At 37.5% G+C, this 25,330-nt stretch overlaps 1 protein-coding gene across 9 annotated transcripts in view; it reads left to right on the top strand.

Moving 5' to 3' along the window:
• The window catches only part of GULP1 (GULP PTB domain containing engulfment adaptor 1), a 151,461-nt gene that overhangs the window by 43,396 nt on the left and 82,735 nt on the right, over positions 1 to 25,330 (top strand). The window contains exon 1 of one of the 9 annotated variants that reach the window (XM_084288901.1): positions 1,660 to 1,797. The exons of 7 other annotated variants lie outside the window; for them this stretch is intronic. The gene's annotated coding sequence lies outside the window, so the exon portion shown is untranslated. Of the gene's footprint in view, positions 1 to 1,659; positions 1,798 to 9,426; positions 9,505 to 25,330 lie in introns of those variants that run through there. One more of the 9 variants, XM_084288902.1, reaches the window with a different exon arrangement.

Below are 25,330 nucleotides of genomic sequence, written 5' to 3'. Positions count from 1 at the left end.
TTTAAATAATCATTCTCAAATAGCAAATCTAATTGAACTTCTAGCACTGGGTAAAACAATTCTTTCCTTTAATACAGGCTCCAAATGAGTAACTTGTCACTGTTTAAATCCCAGTTGCTATCCAAACAGGAATATATAAATGAAAACAAACAAACAGAAAAACTGGCAGAGCAGTTGCTTCCTTTGCTTCCTTCCTTAAATCAATTTGAGACGAGCAGATGCCAGGTTTATGGAAAAGGGGTTGAAGGCTCATTTTGCTCATGCCCCTATAGGACTAGGGGATGCACAAAATCTGCCCAGAGAAGTCGCTGTAACCGGCGGCTGTTGCCAGCCTTGCTCTGGGGACAAGGGGCAGGTCTCCAGCTCAGGTTTCAGTGGCTCCTCTGGCTTTTTGCAATGGGAAATGACAAAACTATTGTGAGTCTGAGAACCTAATTTGGTGCTCATGGAAAAGTACCAGCTGCAGCTGGGTGACTTGCCTCCGAGTCTGTGGCTTGGAATTTGCAGCCCTTAAGAATATAATTTTACATCCAAGGAGGGCTGTGGGGATGGATGTTGGTTTGCCTCTGATGTGCAGATATTCAGAAAATGCCGAAATCCCTTGTAAAAGAGATGTTAGGGCATGTGATGGAACTTGTGTGGTTGCTGTTTCTGAATCATCTTGATTTATGTATTATGATTTGGACTCCAATAAAGCCTAAAAAGCACAGCCTTTTCAGGAGCAAATAATTAGTGTGATAGCTAAACCGAAGCACAGCCTTATGTGTCTGTTTGTGCATCAACTTAGCAAACTGGAAAACTCTTTTCTGGCGTTCATCACCCAAATATCAGCTTCATTTACTTCACACATTAAGCACAAGATGGTCCTTTTTCAAATATAAAGGGAATATTTCCCAAAGCTATGTGTGTGTTTCAGCTTACTATAGGCACCTGTTACAGGGGACTTTTTCCCTTCTGCAGCGATGAAATTGAACTTTGTCTACTCTCCACCTTCCCTGTCTCTAGCTCCATTTTCAGTTCTGCATCTGTCTTTGGACAATGTTTATAATCACTATGGTCTTCTCTTCTTACAAATCAGGTCTGGAGCATACACTGAAATCTAGCACAGTACAACTAAGGTGTTTTGTTTTTTTTCTTCATCTTGTGTTAGTGATGCTTCAAGAGGCTTCAGAGATGCTTTGAACTTCCCAGACCTATAGCAGCCCAGTGAGGGAAGCAGCCTTACTGAACACTAAACCCCACACCACGCAGGGTTACAGTATAAACCTTTCTTACAATGAAGGGATTCCATGGGGATAAATTCAGAGCAGTGCAGAACAGCTTCAGAGCAAAGCTGCTCTTGAAGGCAATGGTATTTTTACTGTCTAGGGAGAAACTCAGACTGTTGGCATCTTCCTGCACTCGAGCCCACAGAAAACAAAGTTGTGTTGCAAGTGCTGTTGAGCAAGAAGCAATTCTATAATTACATTATGAAGTGTACAGAGGAAAGAGTCCTGAATTACAGCTCCTAAAATCCAGATTGTACTCCTTGGTTGCAAAACACTTGCTACTGAGCCTTTCTTTGTTCTCTCTGTCTCATCCCCAGGCAAACTTAAAGGGGAAGAGAGTGAATGGCTGAAGGGAAGGATGGTTGTCTGCTTAGGAAGCTCTTTAGGGAATAGTACCACCAAGATGAATAACTGAAGTATACAATGCAGAGAAATTGTACAGTGGGGCTCTATAAATGTATACAGACATGTCTTCATGCTAGCATGTATACGTGCTCCTTCCATTCATTCCTCAAGTAGTTAAAGACAGGTAATTCTCCACCTTATGTGTTTTTGTTTGTTTGTTTTTTTGATTGTTTGCTTGGTTTTAGTGAGTTAGTGTGCTGATTTATCAGTGTTCTTTTCATCTCGGACTGTGATCTGCTTGGAACTATTTAATCTCATAGGTGTTTTGAAGCTAGCATGTGGGTATAGATCAGAAAAGCCTTTAAAGTCTCCTTATGAATTAGAATATTCTGGTGGTGAAATATTTTGCTCTGGACATTTTCATCGAGACATGAGATATTTAAGAAGTTTTCATCCTTTATTTCTGGCAGAATTGAAGTATTGGGTGGTCAGTGACTTTCTTGTTTCTGTGGCATCTCTTAAAATATGGATTAGAATCAAATTCAAGTGTATCATGCCAAGCTTTTTCTGTTTGGTTGTAGACAGCTATCTCATACATATCTGAGAGGTTATGTAAAAATAATGGGTGTGTATGTGTGTAAAGATGGACAAGTGATCAAAAACTTTTGCAATCACTTCTTAGGTACTGCACTTGGGCTAGCCTTAGCCTTCATAAGGCAGGGAGCCACATATTAGTTGTCACAGTAGAACTGTCTGGAGTTCTTGTCTGATAACTGTTTTGATTCTGTTAAATAAAGTCAGACAAATATTTTGGAGGTGGTTACAATTAATAAATGAGATATAGTAGTAAAAGATTTGTATTTACACGTGGCATTGTCCCTTCATGTAGCAAAACATGTTCATTTCTGTCAGCTTCCCCTGCTTACATTGTCCTCCAAAACAAATGCTGGTTACCAATGTCCAGAAATGTCTGTGAGTCTTTCAGATTTTTCCAGTTTTTGCTAACTCATTCCACGTGGTGTGCTCATGCTGTCCACGTGCTACAGGTTAGTAACTGAGGCACCATTAGGGGACATTTAATGGCCAGCAAAGAAGTAAGTATAGCGCTGCATCTTAACTCTCAATTCACTGGCCCATTTGATCTCCACACATCACTGTTCTTTTGTGTTTTTATGAAAATTTCTGTTGTTCAGCACTCCTACAGCATGGAAATGGATGTTTTCTACATTATTGATTTTTTTTTTTTTTTTTTTTTTGTGAGAGTAGTAGTAAAGCAAGCAGAAAACAATTTCATGGCACTATCAAGAAAAGGCAAAATATGAAATATATTGTTTAAGAGTAAAGTGTATTCACTTCCTGAGTTGTCTGTTCTGACAGGTAGATCACCCCCAGTCACAGCAGTGAAGGCTGGAGAACGAGTCCCACATGGCTTGTCTGTGCTAGGCACTGCAAGTTAGGCTATGCAAGGGTTTGAGTTAGCCAGCTGCAGTGCCCGCATGCTCCATCCTAGCATCTGTAGCAGCATGTAAAAGAATGATCTCTGATGACTCCAGCGACTGCTAACTTGTCAGGGTTTGGTGCACATCCTGAATAGCTGGTGAGACAAACAAAAATGTATGTCCTGAAGATACTGTGCCCTGAATCTGTTTTAAGCATCTTATATTAATGTGTTGAAACGATTTGCACAGACCCTTAGCTGGACCTGCTGCCTATCAGGAAGCCATAGCATCAGTAGGATTTCAGGCACACGGCATTTCTTCAGTTTGCCTTCAGTTCTTTAGGGTGCAATCAGATTCAGGCTTTTGGGACCTCTTTGCAATCATAAGAAGATATTTCCTTGATCTTGTCAGATATATTCTATTGGGCACAAATTAAGCAGCAGGAATAAAATAGTTGTTGCATCCTGTGATAGGGCTGTCTATACATTGCTCATTTCTCTGGTCTTAGAGATCTTCAGAATATCCCCATAATAAATTTCTCTCCTACAGAGGAATTGAGGTGTTCTACTTTGATGTTTCTTCCCAGCCTCAGAATGCCTGCATCTTTAGTTTCATCTTTGCAAAGACATTCTTATTCTACCTGTGTCACCTAATATAAAGTGTGAGACATGAATATGTCTAAGCTGGGACTTAGACATACTTAATCCTTTATAACTTTTTTTCTCATCTTTCTGTTGTATAGAGGACAGTGTGATTTTTGAGCTGTAAGAAGTCAGAACTTTCCTCCTGAGAAGCACCCTAATGTTCTGTTCCCTGAATTAACCTTAAAAGAACTTGGCTTAATGGATTTGGATTTTGTACTAATTGGTTTGCTCACCTTTCTTTCCTTGACATCTCTAATCGCCACACTGAAGTTATGAAAGCTCCCCCCCCCTTTGTTTTTAAGACTTTATAGGCAAGAGTCTGTCTAGACGACCATCAGACTTTGGAGAGGTTTCCTACCTATGTGAAAACAGTTGCTGTTGCCTGATTCATGTTCTAGTTGCTTCCTCTTTGAGTCTGCTGTATCTCATTATTGTATGGCACATGCATACATTGCATAGCATCACACACTGTAGACTTCAGTTCAGGACTTTGTGTCCACTAGAACAAGTGCTTCATCCAAGAGTTTCTGGAAAATAAAATTTAAATGACTGGGAACACTTTGCTCTTTGGAGCAAACCCTTTTGAGATGATCTCAAATATTCTGTACCTTGCATACATTTTATCGCCTAGACTGCAATGCTTTATGCTGCTTTCTAGAATTGGCATCACATCCATCAAGCTATAATTATGAAGAGGCGTCTTCCCTCCTTTGAAGGTAGAATTAAAATGGAATACTTAAGATGAACTTATATTGCGTACTAGGACTTTTATCATTTGGACAGTGTTCTAATAGTAGATTTTTTTGTGCTTTCCCTCCCATGTGTTGATGTAGGATGTGGCCAGTACTGACCTGTGTAACTGTACAAGAGGCTGCTGACTCTTGGCATATATAAATGAAAAAATTCTTTACCACTTTTATATATGATGCGCTTTATACATGATGGTGCACATATTTTTAGTGGCGTTATGATAATTAAGAGATGTAAATGAGGAGGGATATTGTTACTCAGTGTTACAGATGCTGTTTTACCACCCACCTAAAGCTGAAGAGCTGCTGCAGTACTTTGAGACAAATTGCTGGCTTCAGTACAAGAACAGAGCATAGCAAAGGGACTTTTGTGCCTTCCTCTGATAATTCCAGTATATGAACTTCGCTGCATGATTTCTGAAATGTCTGCACCTTGAATATAACTGGTGTACTGCTTTAAGCTTCTACTACACATCTGAGTCCTTTTACTGAGAGGTGTTCTATAAATGTAATTCTTGAATATCGGTTACCCTGACTGCAAACAGTGCAGTAGGAATGAGTTTGTGAATAACAATTTCCTGGCAGGTGACTATGTCAATGGCTTCAGGCACTTTAGGATGAGCTGTAAATAAAGAAATAAAGAATATAGCCACTGGGTCAATGATTTCCACTTTCATTGCTCCCTTCCGAACAAGTTTTGAATGCTGCATTTGTGGGTGACTGTTGTCCTCCAAAGTCCCATGGCCTTTTCTTTAATCCTGCTTTCCTGCTTTTACTGTAGAAGGAAAAGTTAGAATGGTGTTAGTTATCTTCCTCTCCCTGTTTTCTCTTGTGATTAAGCAGCTCTTTTTTTTTTTTTTTTTTTTTTTTTTGGGGGGGGGAGGGATTAAGCGGTGTTTGCCTCTCAAAGGTGAGATGTCAAACTAGGTGTGAAAGACACTTATATACGTATTTCAGATGCTTTTCTGGATTGGTTTCTGCATCAGACGGAAAAATTTCAGGATGGGTACTGTCTTTTAAAACCTAAGTTTGCAGAGAGGGGCTGAGTACCCAAAGCTTTTGTTGTTTTTAGGGAGATGGGAGGTGTACAGGCTCAAATACAACCATGAAGTTTTTGTGTGTGGTTAATGGTTTTATCCACTCAGTCTGGAATCTGACTCTTAAATAGTGCAGATTTGCAGCAGAAAGAAAAATATGTTGGTGCAAAAGATGAAATGACTAGTTCTCTCTGTCTCTCTTGCTCCCTTTTTTTTTTTTAAAAAAAAGGTAAAATACAAGAAATAGAGCATGAGTGTGAGGGTATGGCATTTGCTTATTGAGTTTTGTACTGTCATGATGATGAAATGGTACAGGATATATTTCACATTAGATCAAAGAAAAAACCTTTGTACATTGTAACTCTTGAACATACACTTTGACACAAATAACCTTCGGTATTTATTATTTTGGTTTTCCTACAGAGGGTTGATAGAAGCAAATGAAATAGGCGAACATGACATATTGCATAATTAATAAAATAGACATGTATATTGTTTGGCAGAATAACAAGGCAGTAAAATTACAACATTGTGGTGCAGCATACAGTCTGTTAGAAAATATTTCTGATACGTTAGCACTCAACTTCTATTCTACTGGCATACTCCATTGTTAGTCTGGCACTAATGGGGTCTTTTGTTGAATTTAGCATACTAAGTTACATGAAAAGCAAGATGATAGAAGGGATTCTTGTTAATTATACAAAGAAGCAACCTGGAGCAAGTGAGAAGCATTTTCAGATTGTTGGGTTTTTTTTTTTTTTTTTTTTTTTTTTTTTTTTTTTTGTCATGTATTGCTTTTTAAAAGACTTTTTGATTGTTCCTTACCTAGGGATTTATAGGAAAAACGAGGGAGGCAATTGTGAAATTATTCTGCCAACTTGTTGACTTAAAAACAAACAAACAACAAAAAATAAAACAATGAATGTGGTATATTCAAAGTATAAATCAGCAGGTCTGAAGGACATAACCAGTTATTATTAGAGGATATAGTTAATGAACTTACTGAACCATTGGTAATGATTTTGAAGTAGATAGGTAAGTGAGGCTACAGTAACCTGCTAGATTAAATGAATTGGAATATTAGTATTCAAAGCTTTCTTCGGTAGATCTGGCTTTAGTACCCAGCAGCACAAATAGAATAAGTAAACGCATGATACAAAGTCTTGAAGCCTTTTTTGCTTCTGTTGCTGTTCCCCTTCTTGACTAGGAAAAGAAAAACAACAAAAACAGTCTTTACTTAAAATAAAAATTAGGTAAGAATCTAGATCTGGATATGAGCAACGATGTGACTAGCTTTCAGTAGAGACCCTCAGAAGTTGAAGTTTAATAGGTTTACTAGGAGTTTAACCTTCTTAATAAATTGAGAACACAGTGAAAATTTTCAAAACTTTACTTTGATAAATATGAAGTTTGTGTGATGGTAGAAAATCTTTGTGATGACACTATATATATATACACACATGTATAAATTTCAGACAGTCATTCAGTATCAACTGTGTTTCATTGAAGTTTCAATTTTGTGTTTCTGTAAGTATGTAAGGATGAGCTAGTGGTAAGAACTATAAGAATTGGTAAGAATTGTGTTAGATAAGAAAGGGAATTATAAATCATTATTGTTATCATAACAGAATATTGCAGTAGTCTTGAATATAACAAGCAATCTGCTGAGTAAACCCTGTCAAATCTACTTCCATTGCAATGCAGTCTAAATTTCTACTTGAATGAAATGAGGAGAGACAGACAAGGGAAAAGAGAATATATGAAAACAAATAGTTTGATAGAAAAGATAAACCAAACCAAAACCCAAATAATTTATTTTGAATAAGAGTATGAGAGGGAGGACTAGGAAGAAAGCTGCTTCATCCTTGAGAAATGGTTGAAAGTAAGTGAACCCAGAGAAAGCTTCTTAAAGAGCCTTGGGTGAAGGCTGTCATCCACATAAAATAGCAGAATCACTGAAAGGACTAAAAAAATATAGGAGTTCGGGATCTCCAAAAGTGTTCTTTGGCTTATTTTCTCTTTTATACCTCAGTTGACAATTTCACTTTGAAGCATGTGAATCTTATTTGCTGTATATTGTTTCTATCCAAAGATAGCTCTGGTATGTCACCAAGCACGAGGCGTGGTGCTTTACTGGAGGCGCAATTAGTTGGCCTCACGCTACATGTAGGTGTCCTCAAGGCTTGTTATCTCCAGCAGGCTGCAAAGAGCCAGAAGCAGGGTAGTAACCAATGTAAACCTGTTCTTGACTACCTCCAAGTAGATTTCTAGTTCTTACTCTGAGCCAAAATAGGCTGGGGCTGGGCCTGGTGGTATCAAGTGGCAGAACATGGCAAGGCGTTTTCTGCCATAGCAACTGGCAACATGGGCCTTCAAGAAAGGCTGAGCTGAGAACTGGTCACTGGTGGAAATGGCTTCTGCTATCCTGTTGAGTTATATTACAAAAGGTGTTTTTTTATCATTATTTTTATTTATTTGTATATTGTATCACCTATTTATTCGTTGCAGTGGAGTGAGTATTAGGCTGTGATTATTTTTGTTGGGCTCTGTGCCATAGTTGAAAGGCCTTTGACATTTGTGTTTCTTGAATTTGCAATTGAAAAGTGATCCTCAAAGCTTTGAATGCAAGAGCTTTGATGTTCTTGAAAAGTGACTGAACAGCAAATAAATAAATAAAATGTACTGATAAATCAGAGGGTGTTGTCAAATAAGGTGCTGGAGGCACTGGCGTCTGCTCTGGTTTGCTGCCTTCACTAATGACAAGAAAAAAGGAAAGCAATTAATTTGACTGATTTAGGTGCAAATAAGTTGAGAACTAATGAGAAAACAGTGACAATTAGCAGAAGACAAGGTACAGGGTGGGGAAGGACAGCACCATATGATGAGGAGTATTTTCTTCTTGGGTAAGAAAGCAACCATATCAGGGAAAAAGGAATGAAGCAGAGAAGTAAGAAATGACATGAGTTTGCATTTCTAAAGAAGACGAGTTTTTAAATTAAGGCAGCATAAGAGAGACTAATGAAAGTCATGCCTGCATAGATGATCATGATCATTTCATGCTTCAGAGGAGTGCATTTCATGCATCCTTAGCTGGTTGGGTAACAATTCTTGGTATTGATATCTCAATACCTGAAAGTTGTTAACAGATCCAAGAGGGTTGAAGGGAATAGTGTAACTAAACAGCTCAGAGTGAATCATCAAAAATATCAAGATTAAAATTTGTATGGCAGATTCAAACGTTTAGTAAAGATGGTGAGAGTATTTTAAAAGCCTCTGTAAGTATCTTAAAATGGAGAACAGCATGGAGTGAAGGCCAGGCAGGGTACTTAGGAGGGCCATGTGCTATGTGCTTCTCTAGTAATGCCAGAGATAGGGAGCAAGAGCAGACATCCTTGGCCCCCGTTTTTGTAGGAGAGTAGATTGAATTTCCATGTGTGGAAACAAGATACGGTACTAAAGATGATCTTCCTAGCTTCTGTAGGAGTGCAGTGTTCTCCCTCTCTCTTTCTTATAAGATTACCCATCAACTTTTCCTTAAAGGGAAAGGACTTTGGTCTACCGCTGCATGCCTTGCATGTCTTACGTTTGGTGGAATTCAGTTAATAAATGGTCATGCTATTATTCTATGTGTTAAACGGTGCTTTTGTTAGTACAGGATGGTTGTGGATAAAGAAATTATGGGAACATAATTGGAATCAGAATTCCTATCTGAAGAGATGCTTCTATTGCTGATTTAGATCTTTCCAGCAAAATTCCACTAAAAAGATAATGTGAAATAATTTCCATTAATCTGATAGCACTATATTTCAAGAAAATAATTTATATGCTTTTATAAAACACCAGTTCACTACTAATATATATGTATACATATTTATTTTTTTTTTTTTAATTCTAGTACATGAGAAACTATAAAGCACCAGTGACAAAGGTTCAAAAATGTTGACAAATAAGTGATTTCTTCCACATGAGAGTAACTGCTCTCATGTGCTCTATTCTTTGGCAAGAAATTTGAATGTGGAAGGGTAAGCTGTTTTAATGGTTGCTGTTAACTACTTTATGTAAAGTAATATGCTAATATTTGAACTCTTTTGGTTAAGTGGTTGGAGTTTTTTATATGACTGTGGAATTTAGGTCAGATTTTTTTTTTTTCCTTTTTCCTTTTAAAGAACTGTTAACAAAGCCAGATGGCTAAGTTTATAGGCTTTGCAAGTTATGGAGGTGCTCAAGTCCACTTTTATTATCAGACAGTACCCTTATTATGGTCAGCCACTGAGTGTATAGCAGGTGCAAGATGTTGATTTAAAGATCTGGCAGACTAAGCTACTGCATTTCAGTAATCATGCTGCTAAGAGAGAATTTTTAATAGTCATGCCAACAAGCAAACTGTCTTTTCCTTTTTTTTTTAAATGTCCCTCACTTCTCCATGCCTGATAACTCAGCACTTACATTGGAAGCACTGCTTCAGTATCCCTGCTTCTCTTCCCTTTACTGTAGAGGGAGAGGCTTGCTTGGATAAAGGAAGGGCAGCAGATGTGAGATTTCCATTGATTTATTGGGGGAAAAAAAGGCAAAACTCTATAACTTAGCGTTATGGATGAGGGAGGTGGTTGTTTTATACTTGTCTAAAATGTTAAATAAAGCTGAATGTTTCGTAAGTGTGGGTTAGGAACTAGGAGCCTTTGGAGAACTGAATGTTTTATTTATCAAGTTTGTACCCAATTTTAGATTTTCAGATATTTGTTGGTAAACAAACACTTGTTTAGCAATCTAAACATTGACAAAAAATTTCTTTTGGCTTGCTTATTTTGGTTGCAGCAATGTGCTATAGAACAAGTGTGTGTTGCTTCATTCGATTATAAATCCAAAAATCCACTGAAGTTCCTCTGAGAAAGTGGAGAGCTCAAGTCAGATTAGGCTGAGTCAGTCTGCTGCTGCTGGCTTTCCCAGAGGCCACCTTTAAGCACAAAGATGGCTATTGCTATAATACTGCAGCCTCCTAAAAATGCTCCCTTCATTTCATTACTTCTCAAAAAGAAATTGCTAATTTACATTTTCTATCTGACCTCCTTTGTGGATCTTGATGTCCTCAATATTAGGCATATGCAAATATTAACTATGTTTCAGTGAAAAGCTCCATGGATTTGGAATTACTGCCACAGCATTATGTTGTGGGATGATGAAGGATGACTTCAGTTATTACTGTTTTTCCAGAAGTCAATGTGTGTGTGTTTATGACTTCATTTTGGTATTTCCCCACCGAGCCTCAGACAGGTCATCTGATTCTGATTTCCTGGTTGGTTGGGATGAAAGGCTGAAAGGCTCTTGTTCTGTCTTTTTTTCCAAAATAAAACAGAAGAGATATAAATCCTTAGTTTTCTTCCTTAGACTGTTTCACTACTTGGCAAGAATTTGTTGTTGAAATATCTTTCTCCCAGGGCACATGGGAGCTGAGACAAAAAAATAAAATAAAATATAATAATCATAATAAAAAATCTAAGCTTGTCAGTTGCAAAAATCTTGTAGTCTGGGAACAAATGGAAGGAGATCAGATATTTTTACTTTACTTTATATTATTTTTTCTGACAACAGCACCTCAAAATCTACCCCATGCATGCGCTGGATTCTACTTTTATCTCTGCCCTTGAGAAAGACTACTGGCTCTCCCCTTCCAAAACGGGGCAAAGCCAGACCCATTGCAGACAAATGTCCTTCATAGGACTGATTTCCTGTCCAAAACAGAGTCACGTTGTAGATGTAGATTTACTTCAAACTGATTTATTGACGATGCTTAGATACAAATTCTTGTGTAGCTTTTGCTGATTTGCAGCAGGCTTATACAGTATGTGGACTTTTGGATTTTAAAGACAAAAGACACTTTTTATGTGAAAAGTCCTTTAATTTAGGAACATTGACTCCTTGAACTGCTAAAGGTATGTGTAGACTTAGTATCCATCGTTTATTGTAAGTAAAGGAAGAATGTAGCACTGCAGTTACAGCAGATATTACACAGAATATCCATACACTTGTACAGAGAAATCTTTACTACCAGCCTTAATCATTGACATTACCAAAATCTGATGTTGACTGATAACAGGATTTAAAAACTCCAAAATTGTGAAGGAGTTGTAACTTCACTGTAGTGAAGTTGAAAGAAATGTTTCAACATTCCTATGCTATTTAGCATGAGTTTAACTTTTCTTTTTGTTACAGCTCTAATGTACCACAGTAGCAAATGGTGGGAGATTCTAGTATGCACGACCTGGTTCAGCTGGATAACACCATTGATTTTTATTTTTTTTCCAGTGCCTCTGGTTTAGTTAATTGTAACTCCATTTTCTGATTCTTGATTAGCTCAGTGGTAAGTTGTCATTACAGCATTCGACTCCCTAAGGATATGATCTATAAGGCAGATCTTTCCAGTGGAGGGTCATGATTTAGCTAATTTACACATAATTTAAACAGCAGTTGGCCTAATACCCTGAAGTGGAATTTGAGATGCTTGAAGTCCAAGAGCGTAATACCATAATTAGTGTTTAGGTTAAGTGCTCTTTAGAGACCTGCATGAGGAGCCAGTGGGACAAATAATGCCTCTCGTGTTCTTTTTTCAATAGTCAGGTGGAGTTCAAATCTCAAGAAGGATTAAGATGACAGTTGAATTTAATACAGAATTGCCATTTTGTTTTTCATTGGAAAGGCTTTGTTTCGTCCAAGTTGCCATAATATTTGTTTTTCCAGACCTTGTATTCGCCCATATACTTTAATGGCCCATTCAGATAAATTAGCATAGTAGAAATGTCATCTTGTGTTTAGAGCAAACTAATGAACTCTGACTTTTCCATTTCCTGATGTTTTGCATTTTTTTGTGTAAGCTTAGTGCTGAGACTTTTAGCTACTTAAAACAATTTCTATAAGATACTGAGAATTTGTTTTCATATTGGCATCAAAATGGTTTTGCCAAGCTGAGCTGATATCTCAGAGTGCTGCACAGGGGAAGTAGACTGCGGTAAATGAAGTGGATTCATGTCTTTCCTGGTGGGTTTGGCCCAACCCCTGCAGTGTGACTGCCACTTCTCCTGAGGAAAGGTGGTTATGCACTGAAACAGTTCTATGTACATTTGTGCTGTGGTTTCCAGTTCTTGCAGTAGCAAGCCAGTGTAGAAGCTGGCTGAGACAGTCCTGCTCTTCTTCCAATTTATAGCACTTATTGTGAGCCCTTGCTTCTTGTTGACATGTGGCAGGATAAAACTTCAATGCAGATTTTGCCCTGACAGTTTGCTTTGCAGAAGAGCTTGTGCCAGTGCAAGAGAAAGGCAGCACAACTGGGAATATGTGTTTCAGGACAAAAGACAGCAAGGAGCACAACTGCTCCAAGAGTGCATTACATCAAATGTGGAACTATTTACACGATTGCTGATAGTAATGTCAGATCTAAACGTGTTTGAATGGCTAAAATGCATTAAAAAGCTTTTTTCCTTAAAACAATTAAAACCATTTTTGCATTTCTATAGTGGTTACAGAATGAGCAAAATACATTAAGCTGGCTTTCAAATAGTTGGGTGGGGTTGTTATCTATACAATCTGGATTTTGAAAATTTTCCCTGTAGATCTTTAAGCCTACAGGAAAAGCAGGGAAATCTAGTGTGAATTGCAAGGTGTTTGCCTCGCTGGGAGTTTTCTGGGGAGTGTTTAGGGAACACAGCAAGTTCCTGTGTACCGGTAAAAATCTGACTGCTTCACGGTGTTGGCTGTGATCTGTTTATTTAAAGCTCTGTTTTCTCTCCGCTATTTCTGCCAGGCTGTCACCGTACCACCCACTGGGTCTCTTCCAAACAGCTGGGCTGGTATCATCACTGCTTGTTCTTGGTTGGCTCTATTGCCTGTGGTACCCTTGTGGTATGGTTCAAGTTGCAAAATTGCTTCCAGGTGTGCTTCATGGTATTCCTATTCCCTTGAGCTACTTCTTAGCACCTATATTACAGGCGTCCTCCTGCCGTTTGGGAGAGAGTGACTCCTTTTTAGAGGATCATTAAACTTTTCTGAAATTGTACAGGTGGTGAATATTCTGCCATATTTCTAATTATTTTTTTCTTTATAGACCATTATACTTTTTTAATCTTGCTTCTAGGTTATATGATTTTTATTTTTAGTTCAGCATTAGGCTTTAGCATCTCTGAAAGCATAGCGGTTACATCATTTTAAAGCTTTTTTATCTCAAACTTTTTGCAATTTTTAAAAGAAATGGGTGCATTTCGGTGCCTGTTGACATAATATGTAAAGCCAGACTGCAATTGCCCTTTAGTTTAAGGTACAGTTGAGATATAATTGTAACTGCTTTATCCCTGTTAATTTAAATAATCCATAGTAGCTGAGGACTTGCATATAAAAGGAAAGTTTCCATCGATACCAAGATCTGCCCTGTGTTTAAGAAGTGTTAACACTGCAGAAGCTAGTTGATGTAGTTGATCAAGATTTTGGGTGCCCTACTGCATTGGTTACTCCATTCTCTGCAATTTACTTAACTAACAGAATAATCTGGTTGACTTTGTGCATGATACAAGGAATGAAGTGGTGTCCCACCTGATCACTCACACGTTCTTTCCAGCATGACGGCTCAGTGTCTAATCCTTTCTCATTCATGAAATGCCTTAAACTGCAAGTTCAGATGTGATATTCAGGGCTAGAATCTTCGGCCATTTCCTGAGCTTCATTTTGAACTTCCTTACAGTGACATGATACATATTTGTCAGGTCAATTTAACTTTCCATGTGTCCCTTTCACCTCTCTCTGTTTTCTTCCTTGTCACTGTTATTAACTTACACTATTAACTTACATCCTTCTAATTAAACCTGTGTCTTCATGCTCTATGAAATGATTTATGCTATTGCTGAAATTTGGCATTGCTTGTAATTAATACACCTTGTTCAGTGGTTTTGGTTTCCTGTGGTTCAAGAATATACTCCCTGCTTGCTACTTTTTGCTTATGTATGGACTAGTGCAATAGAAAACCTTTCTGGTGGCCTTTGGAAATGTTGTGTTAGTAACGATTAAAGTAGTATTATAATGAGTGGCGTAATATTCTGCTATGTGTATTAAGTTGTACTTTGAATGTTTTTTTTGTTCTTCATGCTCATCTTGCTCTGCTGTCAGATAAAGAAGCAAGACAGAAATGGAGGTGGTAGAAGAGGTCTGTAGCATCAAAATGCTTGGAAATCATCAAAGATGGGATATTCTGAGATGGTAGGGGCAGGAGGAAAAGAGAAAAATCTCCTCTGCATCCTGAACTCCAGATAATTTTGGAAAAGGAAGGTTATGTTATCTGCCTTCCATCTTTCCTTTATGTTTCTTTCAACTGCTTTAAAAAGATATAAAATTTAAAATTAAAAAAAAAAAAAATTTAAAAATTGAAACCAACAGCTCAGAACTCCATGAGATCTCTTGCTCTAGTTTGTGTTTTATCTTTGCCTGATAACTAAATTCAGCAAAAATCTTATCTATAATTATTTTACGATCTCATATCAAGTACTAAGGAAATGCTAGGGATGCTTTATGCCTTAGTGCAGACTTTTCCTGAGGGCAGTTGATAAAGTTAGTTGTTACTTAAAACATGCATCAGTGCAAAGAAACACACTTTCTATTTGAAATAAAATAAAATAAAACAGTCAGAAATGAAAAAGGGTGTGATAGGTCCTTACAACCTGTCCGATATGCAGCAATGTCAGCAGCCGGGCTTCTACGTTTTAGCTGGGTTGAACTCCTGCAATGTTTACATCTGGATAGTTCCTAAAAGTATAGCAAGATGACCCATTCCACTGTAAATTTTCTGTAGTTAACAACAGCCACTGTATAGGTTTCACAACAATGCCATTCATAATTACAGAAGTACCTATAGCTTTTATCAGTCCTGGCTTTATTATCTCATTAGTCTGCTTTGTGGTTTTAGATTTCTGAGTATTCTCAGCACTTAAGAGCTTTGCACACATGGGAAGGAGAGAGAGAGAGAAAGCTGAACTAGAGAAATCTCTGCCTACTTGACAGGGAACTCTATATAAGAAAACTTTGCGTTTGGGAAACCTTCTATTTACTGGCAAATCATAACTTTTCTCCTCACCGGGGTGCCCTGGGTGTAATTTATTCTATTATGTCTTCCTTTGAGGAGCAATAATAAGTTGGGGGAGCACAACTATAGTTCCTCTGATCTTTAGCTGATGAATCCTTACAATGAGGAGTGTGTGTCCATCCCAATCAAAGGTTGGTTGGTTGGGAAAGCAAATGACCCGAAGTGAAATGTGTCTTTAATTAGCAGTCTGATCAAAGTGCCAGACATTAAAAATGAACTGAGGTATTTCATATTACCAGAAAGAGGATCATGAGGCTAGTTTAAGTTAGAGAGCTAGCTTTCATTTCTGGTGCCAGGGATATAACTGCTATAGCCAAAAACTTTATATCTGTTAGGTCATTGCAAAGAATTAATGGCTGTTTTACTGCCTGCTCTTTTTAGGGTGAGTGCAAGGTGCCAGATAACCATTCAGCGCTTAGAAGTGTAAATACACAGGTGTTAGGTGTATGAAAATTTCAGCCAGTATTGGAGAGGGGATGTAATCACAAATAATCCCTTTTTTTCCAAGTCAGCATATACTTGCACATAAATTTGTCACATGAATCCAGGAAGATTGTGTGTTTGCACTGCTTGCCTCTTGTTCAAATCTAGTTCTGCTACTGTTGTGTTCAAAAGCATGAGCTTATGAGATCGGAGCTGGTTAGTCATGCTGTCTGTAGTACTGCACTGGTGTTGTAACTGCCTATTTCTGCACTTTGAAGTAAGTCTGAGATAGAGATTGAAAATTGTAGAAGTCTCTTGCCTGTATGTGATTTTTTTCTCCCTAAATACTACCTGAGCCGTAGAAGAATGAGAAGCTGCAATAATACTGTTAGGAGCAACTTGGACTTTGATTCATACCTGTTATTTAATCTTGTAGTTTGTATTTGAAGCAATTGAGCAACATTCCTGCATTTGAACATTCAACCTTATAGTTTTGACAGTACAGAGCCAACTAACCTGATCATGGTGTTGAGAAACCATTTTAGGATTTTGTTGAGTAAGTCACTGTATAAATGCAGGAGATCTTAAAGTGCTTAGAGGTAAGGTCTGATGGATTCAGAAGCATGACTTCAGAGAACATCCCTAGCTGCCCTCCTTGTGCTGTATGGCCCAGACTGCAGAGCAGGATGTACCTGGGGTTCAGCTGCACTAGCTTTGTTTGATGCAGTAGCTCAAACCAACTTCCATCATCAGTTTTAGATAATATACTGCAATACAGTTAGGTTTCTTAACTTGCTATAATACTGATAACCATAACCAGAAGGCCACCAAAGCTATACTTTAGTGCCGGGTAATTTTTGCCATGTTTGCGTGTGGCAGTCCTGGGAATGTGGAGTGTTAATAGGACTTCCATAGCATGAATTTAGAAATAATAATTGGTTTTGTCAGTCTGTAGCTATATGTAGTGATGGTACACAGCCTGCGTCTAAATTGCTTTGCTTGGCCTCTCGTCAGGAAAATCTAGCTGTTTCTGCATGCTCTGTTTCCAAGTTGCTTAATCTATGTTTAGTTGACTGTGCTCATGAAGGCCATACTTGAGAGAAGAAAAAAAAAAAAAAAGAAAATGATTAATAGTCATGGCTATACACACAGTTATTTTGTCTTCCTTTGTAATCTGCAAAAAATACTTAATTAAAAATTAAAAAAAAAAAAAGAAAATGAAACTAGCATATATATAACTATGTATTCCATTAATGTTATAAATGTTGATTGCAATGGCAAGGGTTTTCATTAGATGAAAAATATGATCTGTACAAAGTCCTCTGTATGATTCCTGTGTAAAGAAAATGAATAGGTTAGATAATAGAAGGTCTTTTGAAGTGGTTTCCAAAAATGCTGTCAGCAACCTGAATACATGTAATCTGTGTTGAAAACAAACAAGCAAAAAACAAACAAGACCCCACAAAGCAAACAAAGAAACAAAATTAATGGGTTTTGTTACTGCATTTGTGATTCTCGCCCTTTCAGCAAGCAAGCAACAACTGTTGCTTGAAGTGTGTTTGTAAGAAATGACCATGTCTGTAGCTTGCCCATTAGATGTCTAAGTGCTGACTTGGGCTAACCATATTCTGCCATTGAAAGTCCTCATCAGAGTTGTTTGTTCCCCTTTGTATATACCAAAAGTAAATAACTAAATAAATTACGGAGGTTGACTTTTCTTTGGGAGTAAACAGATGAATCGAAGTATCAGAGGTCAGCTTGGATGGTTTTCTGAGACAACTCAATAACATATTTTATTCTCTGTAGCAGAGATGCAGACAGAGAAGTTGTCCAGCCCTCCTCCATACACCCCCCCAGTCATTTTTTGAAAAACAAAACAATCCTGATCACCGAATTTCAGTACTTTTGAATCATGGTAAAGTCTTAAATTACAAACCAGTCAGTCCATCTGTGGTAAACAGTTCAGTGGCTTTGCATTTACTTGTTAGGTAATTTCATTTTTTATCTGAAACCTGTTACATGATACGTGAAATTGAAAAAGACTTTCCTCTAAGCTTCCATATGCCATCTGTTGCTGCTTCCTATTTTCTTCTATAAATCACTTTAAGATCTCTCTCCCTAAATATATAATTCTTAACAAATATGAAAGCTTTTGTATTGCTTATATCCTCCCAGAGCGAAAAGAGCAATTGTGTTTGTATTTGGTCCACTCTTCAGATAGGGGAGGAATTAAATTCCATATCTCTGTGCATATGTATATAGCATACAAACACGCAGTATTCCTGTTAAGAATCAAGGTACTTTATTGTAATTCATTTTCCATTATTTGTTCTTTGTTTATATAAGGTTTTATGTTTATAAATCACTGCCTGGAATTCAGTTTCAGAGTTGGAAGATTTGCAGACTTGCTTATCATGTAATAGAAGTTAGCAGGCTGCTTGATGCAGGACTTTTACAGTCACTTGAACTATAGAAATGCTCTTTTATTCTTCCCATTTGGATTATTTGTAATAAGTGGCTTCCTTTTCATCCTCACCTTTAAGTGTGCTGTACCACAGAAGTAGAAAGGCTGGAGCTGCCCGAAGTGTAATCAAGGTCTTTTGTGCATTATAAGTGGCCTTTCTGTGGTTCTGTATCCTACTTTCCTCATTTTATTAACTTTTTTTTTTTTTTTTTTTTTTTTTTTTTTTTTTTTGTAAATGGCATATTTTCACTTGCTCCTGGATTGGAAGTACAAACACCACCTAGATTTATGAATATCTGAAAAATAATATGAAGCAAGATTAGGGTCTTGCTTCACCTAGATATCATCTAGGCTGTAAATGATAGCCTAGGTCATCATATTTGAGGGGGTTTATGTAAATCTGTACAGCTCAAAAACTTGGTACATGATTAGCCATTATAAATTAAAAACTTAATTAGCTTGCTAGACATGTATAGTACTTAACCGCTCTGTTTTGGATTTTTAAGTGACTGGAATTCCAGATGGAGAGGAAAAATCTGAATGAATGTAATTGAGTCTTTCTAGATTTTAAGCATAATCCACTTTGACAGGAACACTTACATTTTGGTCTATTTAAAAGAAGAAAAAAGAAATTAAATAAAATCAGTCCTTGATAACCGTATAGGTGATGTTTCGGTGATGTAAAATAAGATAAAATCAAAGCTCAGTTATGAAATATTACTGGTTTTAACTTTTTTTTTTTTTTTTGAGAAATGGTTAAGGTCGCTTTACAAAGTTTTTAGCAATTCAAATATAATTATTCTTAAAGAAATATTTACAATCAGAAAATGGAGATTAACATACCTATTTTATAATTCATTATTAACTTTCATCTCCAGTAGCAGCAAGCAGGGCTTTTCTCAGTCCCTCTTCTACATGCTGCTTTCATCTCCTTCCTTTTCAAGAAAGTTTCATTTTCCTGGGTGAATTGAATCCTTCTTGCAGACTTATTGCTGTAAACTTGACTCTCGGTGTTTTGTTATAATGTGTTTACTTTGCCATAGAGGGCTATTAATATGTAAGAGTTATAGAAAGTGTATCTGGTTGACTGCCCCTCTGCCTTTAGTGGGCAGCGCTGGGGCACTGGGTGCTGTATTATGAACATCTAGGAAGAGTCCTCTTCTACCTGTGAATAAATGACACGGCTCAGTGCTTTGCAATATTTTATTAGGAAGATGCTGTATATTTTGTGACTTGTCATTCACGCTGTATTTCAACAGACTCCTGATAAATGGTGTTAATCTAAAACTGCCAGTTTTATGACTTTGTTTTATTCCTCTCCCTCACCATGTTTTTGAAAATTAAAACTAGTGTTTGCTTGCATATGCTTCTAAACCTCTGTGATGGTTTGATGTGGGTGCTCTGCACATGGGCATGTTTCATGTCGCTGTTATCAAGGTGCCCTCTTGAAACACAGAGCATATTTCCAGGAATATTGTTCCTACCACTTAATTCTGTATATTTTTTACATATCTGTTTAAATGCCTTCTCCCCACTGTGTTTTAACTTTTACAGCTAAATGGCAGGAGAAATGAGTTCTCCAGAGCATCAGTCTTTACTTGTGCATTTAAAAATGTAGCTTTGAAGTATAAATTTAGTGGATTGTTAATACGTGATTAAAAGAGGTGTCAAATACTATGACAATGGCGGCTGTATGGATATTTAAGATAAGCTGGTAGCCAAGGCATATCCATTGTGCTTGTAGAAGTCATTGAGCTTAGACAAATGATTGAGGTGTTATTGCAGTTTAGTGAATCTCTGTTCATGAGATAAGCAGTGTTAATTGTGCATATATTTGTTTTCATGACAAAAACAAGATAAAACACTGCATTTTACCCTTGAGAGAAAGTAGTAATTTGTTAATGTTTCAACTCGGTCACATAACTTAAAAGACAAATTTAACAGCAAGTTAATATACATGTATGTATATCCATATATGAAGTTTATCTATAAAAAAATATATATATTATTTCTTTGATTTGAGGAATTACACCCTAGATTTTAAACTGATGAAACTGACTTTGCACTTGAAAATATCACAAAACTGAGTTGTTATACTGCTTGGACTGCACTAAAATCCAGCATAGAGTTTAGTGGTGGATATCACAGCATTTGAAGCATGTTCTTGGCCTTTGCGGTGATAATTTGTGCTCAAATTTTGATGCTACTTATAGGTATCTTTTCAACAGCAGGAGTGCAGCCTGTTAACTCATCCTGAAGAGGAAGATGCACAGATGTGTGATAGCTACAAGTCTACCGATTAACAAAAGTTCTCAAAATTAACTTGCGATTTCCCCTCCTCATAATTACCAGTGTCTGATAGCAGCTTTCCATTTATCAGTGATGAATTTCTATACCATCTGGTTACTGAATTTTTGAGTCTGGGAGTACTGATGTGCAACTGGTACTGTAAAGGCAAGGCTCTTTGGTCTTGTTAGAGCCCACCTGGAGTACTGGGGGCCTGGGGCACTGAACAAAACAAGGGCATGGCCCTGTTAGAGAAGGTCCAGAGGAGGGCCACGAGGATGATCAGGGGACTGGAGCACCTCTCCTGTGAAGATAGGCTGAGGGAGTTGGGGTTGTTCAGCCTGGAGAAGAGAAGGCTCCAAGCACACCTTACAGTGGCCTAAATGCAGCCTACAGGAAAGCTGGGGAGGGACTCTGTCAGGGAGTGTAGTTGACAGGACAAGTGGCAGTAGTTTCAAACTAAAAGAGGCTAGCTTTAGATCAGATATAAGGAAGAAATTCTTTACTCAGGGGGTGGTGAAGCACTGGCCCAGGGTGCCCAGAGCAGCTGTGGCTGCCCCATCCCTGGCAGTGCCCGAGGCCAGGCTGGATGGGGCTTTGAGCAGCTGGTGGGAGATGTCCCTGCCCATGGCAGGGGGTTGGAACGGGGTGGGCTTTAAGATCCCTTCCAACCCAAACCATTCTGTGATTTGAAGGCAAAAAGAGATATTAAAGAATGGTCCTCTCTGTGGGTAAAATAAATAAATGAAAACAAAATACCATTTTGACTTTGGGTGTAAAGTGCAGATTTTTCTAATGCAGTTAACTGTCAGTTTAAATAAATTTGATCAACATATTGTAGTGGAATAGTCACAAAGCAGGCAAATCAATAGATGTAAATGTCATAAACAAGGTTGTTCATCACCCTAAGCAAAGGAAAGATTTGGTTTCATGTGAATGAATCTATTGTGTGCTAGAGACAGGAACACAGTGCCAAAACGCAAAACCAGACAGACAAAACAACTAGTAAATGAGAGTTTGGGGGTATAGTTTAGGGTGATATTTGTATTAAAGTTCAGGGTAAAAATGCTTATCTGATGCAAAGGAAACTAGGGAAGAAGCATAGGAAAGCTTTGTGTATTTTGTTGTTTGTAAATTTGTTCAAATTTTATTTTCTTTATCAGGAGAGGAAAAAAAAAAAAAAAAGAAATCCGTGAAAAGCAAATACCGTCCTTTTGAGAGGAAGCTATGTAACACTGCAGACCTGAGTTTGTACTAGGCAGTTAGACCAGTCTTGAAAGGTTTTAAGGCTGTGGACATTTTAAATAAGACAGTGGCAAATTATTTGAAGACAAGATCTCACCTTAGTGTCATGCAACAGCAATCAAATGACAACTAACCCAAAGTTTCACTGTATTGAATGCAGACAGTAACAAACAGCTCATGAAGATTGTATGGTAAATGTAGGACTGCTTCCCAGTGAGAGAGCTGTAATGAGATAGCTGAGCAGAGTTCGAGGTGTGGCAGTGAATCACTTCTCCTTTTATTCCAGGCAGTTGAAGGAGAAGCTCCTTGGGTATAAATTTCTTAAATGAAAAGTAAGAGTACCATTTGGCAAAGAACTTGCTCCAGTTCATCAGAGCAACAGCAAGAAATAGTATGATGTGCCCTCAATGTCAAAAGATTTCATAAAGCTCAGATGGCCAGCTAGGACCATTTGAAAGACAAAGTACCAGTGAGCAGAAAAAGAAACCAATAGTGGGGAGAGTAAAGGTTCACTGGAATCCATGGTGACTTCACGAATATGCACAATTCAGTGATTCACAGCTTTACTATAGGTAAAGCAGTTCTGTGAGGGTAGGGGTGCCATCCATCCTCCTTTGTTGATGCTAGCTATGCTCTCGGTCACAACATGAGGAACAGGGATATAGAATTAGTGGAGGCCGGCATTCTGTTCTGTCTGTAATTCCATCTTTCTTCTCTTGTAACTGCTTTGAAACTTCTGCTTAGCTATTGGCTAACAAAATAATCGTGAGATCTCTTTGAGAAGTGTTCTGGTTCTGTAGTAATGTACTTTTAAGAGGAACCACCTAAGCTTGCCATAAAACTATGTTGAGAAAATATCTTCATTTTAAAGGGCTGACTGAGCGCTAGAGAGTATTTTCAATTTAGAGAAATCATTAAATGTGAAGGTGGAATTCAAAACCTCCTCATTTTTACTACAGCTGCCAGTTCTTTCAGTGACATTGGGAGGCCATGTATTATCTCTGTCTTTATCCATCTGCAAGATGAAATGATGATAATCCCATAGGGGTACTTACAGACTTTACTTAATGCCAGTGGATACTTCTGCGTTATTTGTTAAAAGATATAATAAATGCTAAGTAACGTTATAGGAGAAGAATCAGCTTCACCATTGTTTGCCAGCAACTACCTTCTTTTGTTACACCAATTTTAACTCCAGCATTGCTTTGGCTTAAAAAAAAAAATAATAATAATAAAGCATTCAGCTTATTACTTTGCACTCCTTTCTTATTTTTTTTCCCCAGTGCAGAGGGCATTGGGGTACCTTGTGAAATTCTACAGAAGGAAATCCAGAGGTTGAATAATGTGTTTTACTTTAAAGTTGCTTTGTAATCTTATTTTTCCTTCTGGCTACTTACTATGTACAATTGTTTGGTTGTGTATATGTATTACAAATGAAAAGACTACAAAATACGTTGTTTCCCACTGGTTTGATGCCAGTAATATTTGAAAGGTTAATACCTACTAAACAGCGTTAGTAGGATGCTGAAATCATTCAGGTTTCAGTGGCAGCATGGCGAGGTTTTGCTGCTTGAAAAAAAAAAAAGAAATCTTATACTGGTAGCTTCAGTGATATTTTCCTTCAGAAGAACAATAAAGTAAGAGAAATACTTTCATTTGGCTTCTAAGGTAATTGTGCTTTTCTGAATAGGCACAATCTTGCTGTTTCTGTTTATAACAGAGTTTTTGAGGTATTGCTGGTATTGGTAGTTCTCGTGCTTTCTTCAGTTAAGACAGTCCAGTGATAAACTAGGAATAATTTCTGGAAGGCTAAGCATATGTGGTTAAAGATTAAAAAAAAAAAAAAAAAAAAAAAAAATCTGGGGGAAAAAAAAAGCATTGAATTGTGGCCCGCAAGGTAAACATTTGGAAATGCAGCTAGCAGAGAGGTAGATTTCTGGATGAAATAGAAAAGGGAGATTAAGTTTGCACAGCAATTTGTTCAGTGGAATTATGAAAATATATATAAGCAGCTCAAGAACCAAATTACTAGCTGCACTCTCAGTGCCATAATTGAAGTGAGGAACGAGGACAGAGGTTTGGAAGACCGAACTGGGACTTCTGTCCGTAAATGAGCTGCAGTGCTTAGTCTCCCATTACTCCCAGCTGACAAAGATATTTCCTCTTCAGTTCCTTTCCAGTTTATCAAGGCATGTAAGTAATTCCACATGCAATTTTCTCTCCTAGTTAAAATAATGCTTTAGGCTTTCAGTTTTCAAGGTAATTGCTAATTAGTCATTTGATTTTTCATCTCTGTCCCCCCAACCATAACAGGACTATTTTTCAGTTCAGATAATGAAATTTGTGTTTCCATGTTTTACATCAATATTGTTGAATGGTGTTTACTCCTTCTTCGAAAAGTAGAGTTTTTCTCAGGAGTGACCTAAATGCTGTTTTGCAACAGCTTTTTAGAGGTTTTTAGTTTTAAAAGCTGTTCATCTTTAAACATGCTTATAAGAATTCAGTAAGTCCTTTTTGTCCGCATGCCATCAGTGATCCAGTTTAAAGTGCACATATATGCAAATGCATTTATATTCATGCACTTTCCAAGGGATCAGCTTTGCTTGAGTCTTCTTACATAACTTTTCCATTAAAACATACCAGATTTTGGAAAAGCACAGAAAACTGTAGCTGAAAATGTGTTTCTGAGCAGGATTTTTTAGCACTGTGCTGTAATGGCTATTCCAGAATATAGAAGTTCTCATGCCTTGCTCCAGTTCTCAGTCATTATCTTTTGTGATTTCACGGCTTGTTCTTTTTCAGTACTCCTAGCTATTTCTTTTGAAACAAAGTTCTGTGAAATAAATAAATACAAACAGGGATGCTCAGTTTGCTCTCTTGTATAGCTGATTCTTTGACAATATAGTGAAATTCAAGTGTTTTGGAAAAGCGGTATGCAAGAAATGTTCATGAAGTTGTTTACGTAAGCATCCAAAACATCAAATAGTTTAACTGTCATTGGCAAATACTAGTATTATTTGTACGGACTTGTCCTGTGAGTGATTTAAGTAATCTGAACAGCTATGCAAGCTCCATGAAATGTGCAGTGAATACATTTGCTGTTGGGGGGAGGTGAGAGTAGCATGAAGTTTGGTGCAACAGCTGGACACAGGGTGCAGTCTTATGTTGTGGGTTCTGTTTTTATTATTTCCACAGCTGAATCCTAGATTTAGTTTGCTGTGGCAGCACTTTGTGAAGTGCTTAGATGCCGTAGAGGTTCATGTTATCTTCTGGGGTTTTGCTGTGGTTTCTTGTTTTGATGGAAAAATGTGTG

Source organism: Netta rufina (assembly GCF_964035555.1).
Source record: "Netta rufina genome assembly, chromosome: 6".
In the NCBI taxonomy this organism is placed as follows: domain Eukaryota; kingdom Metazoa; phylum Chordata; class Aves; order Anseriformes; family Anatidae; genus Netta; species Netta rufina.
The sequence above is the reverse complement of the archived record's forward strand: the minus strand, read 5'-3'. Positions and strand labels throughout refer to the sequence as shown.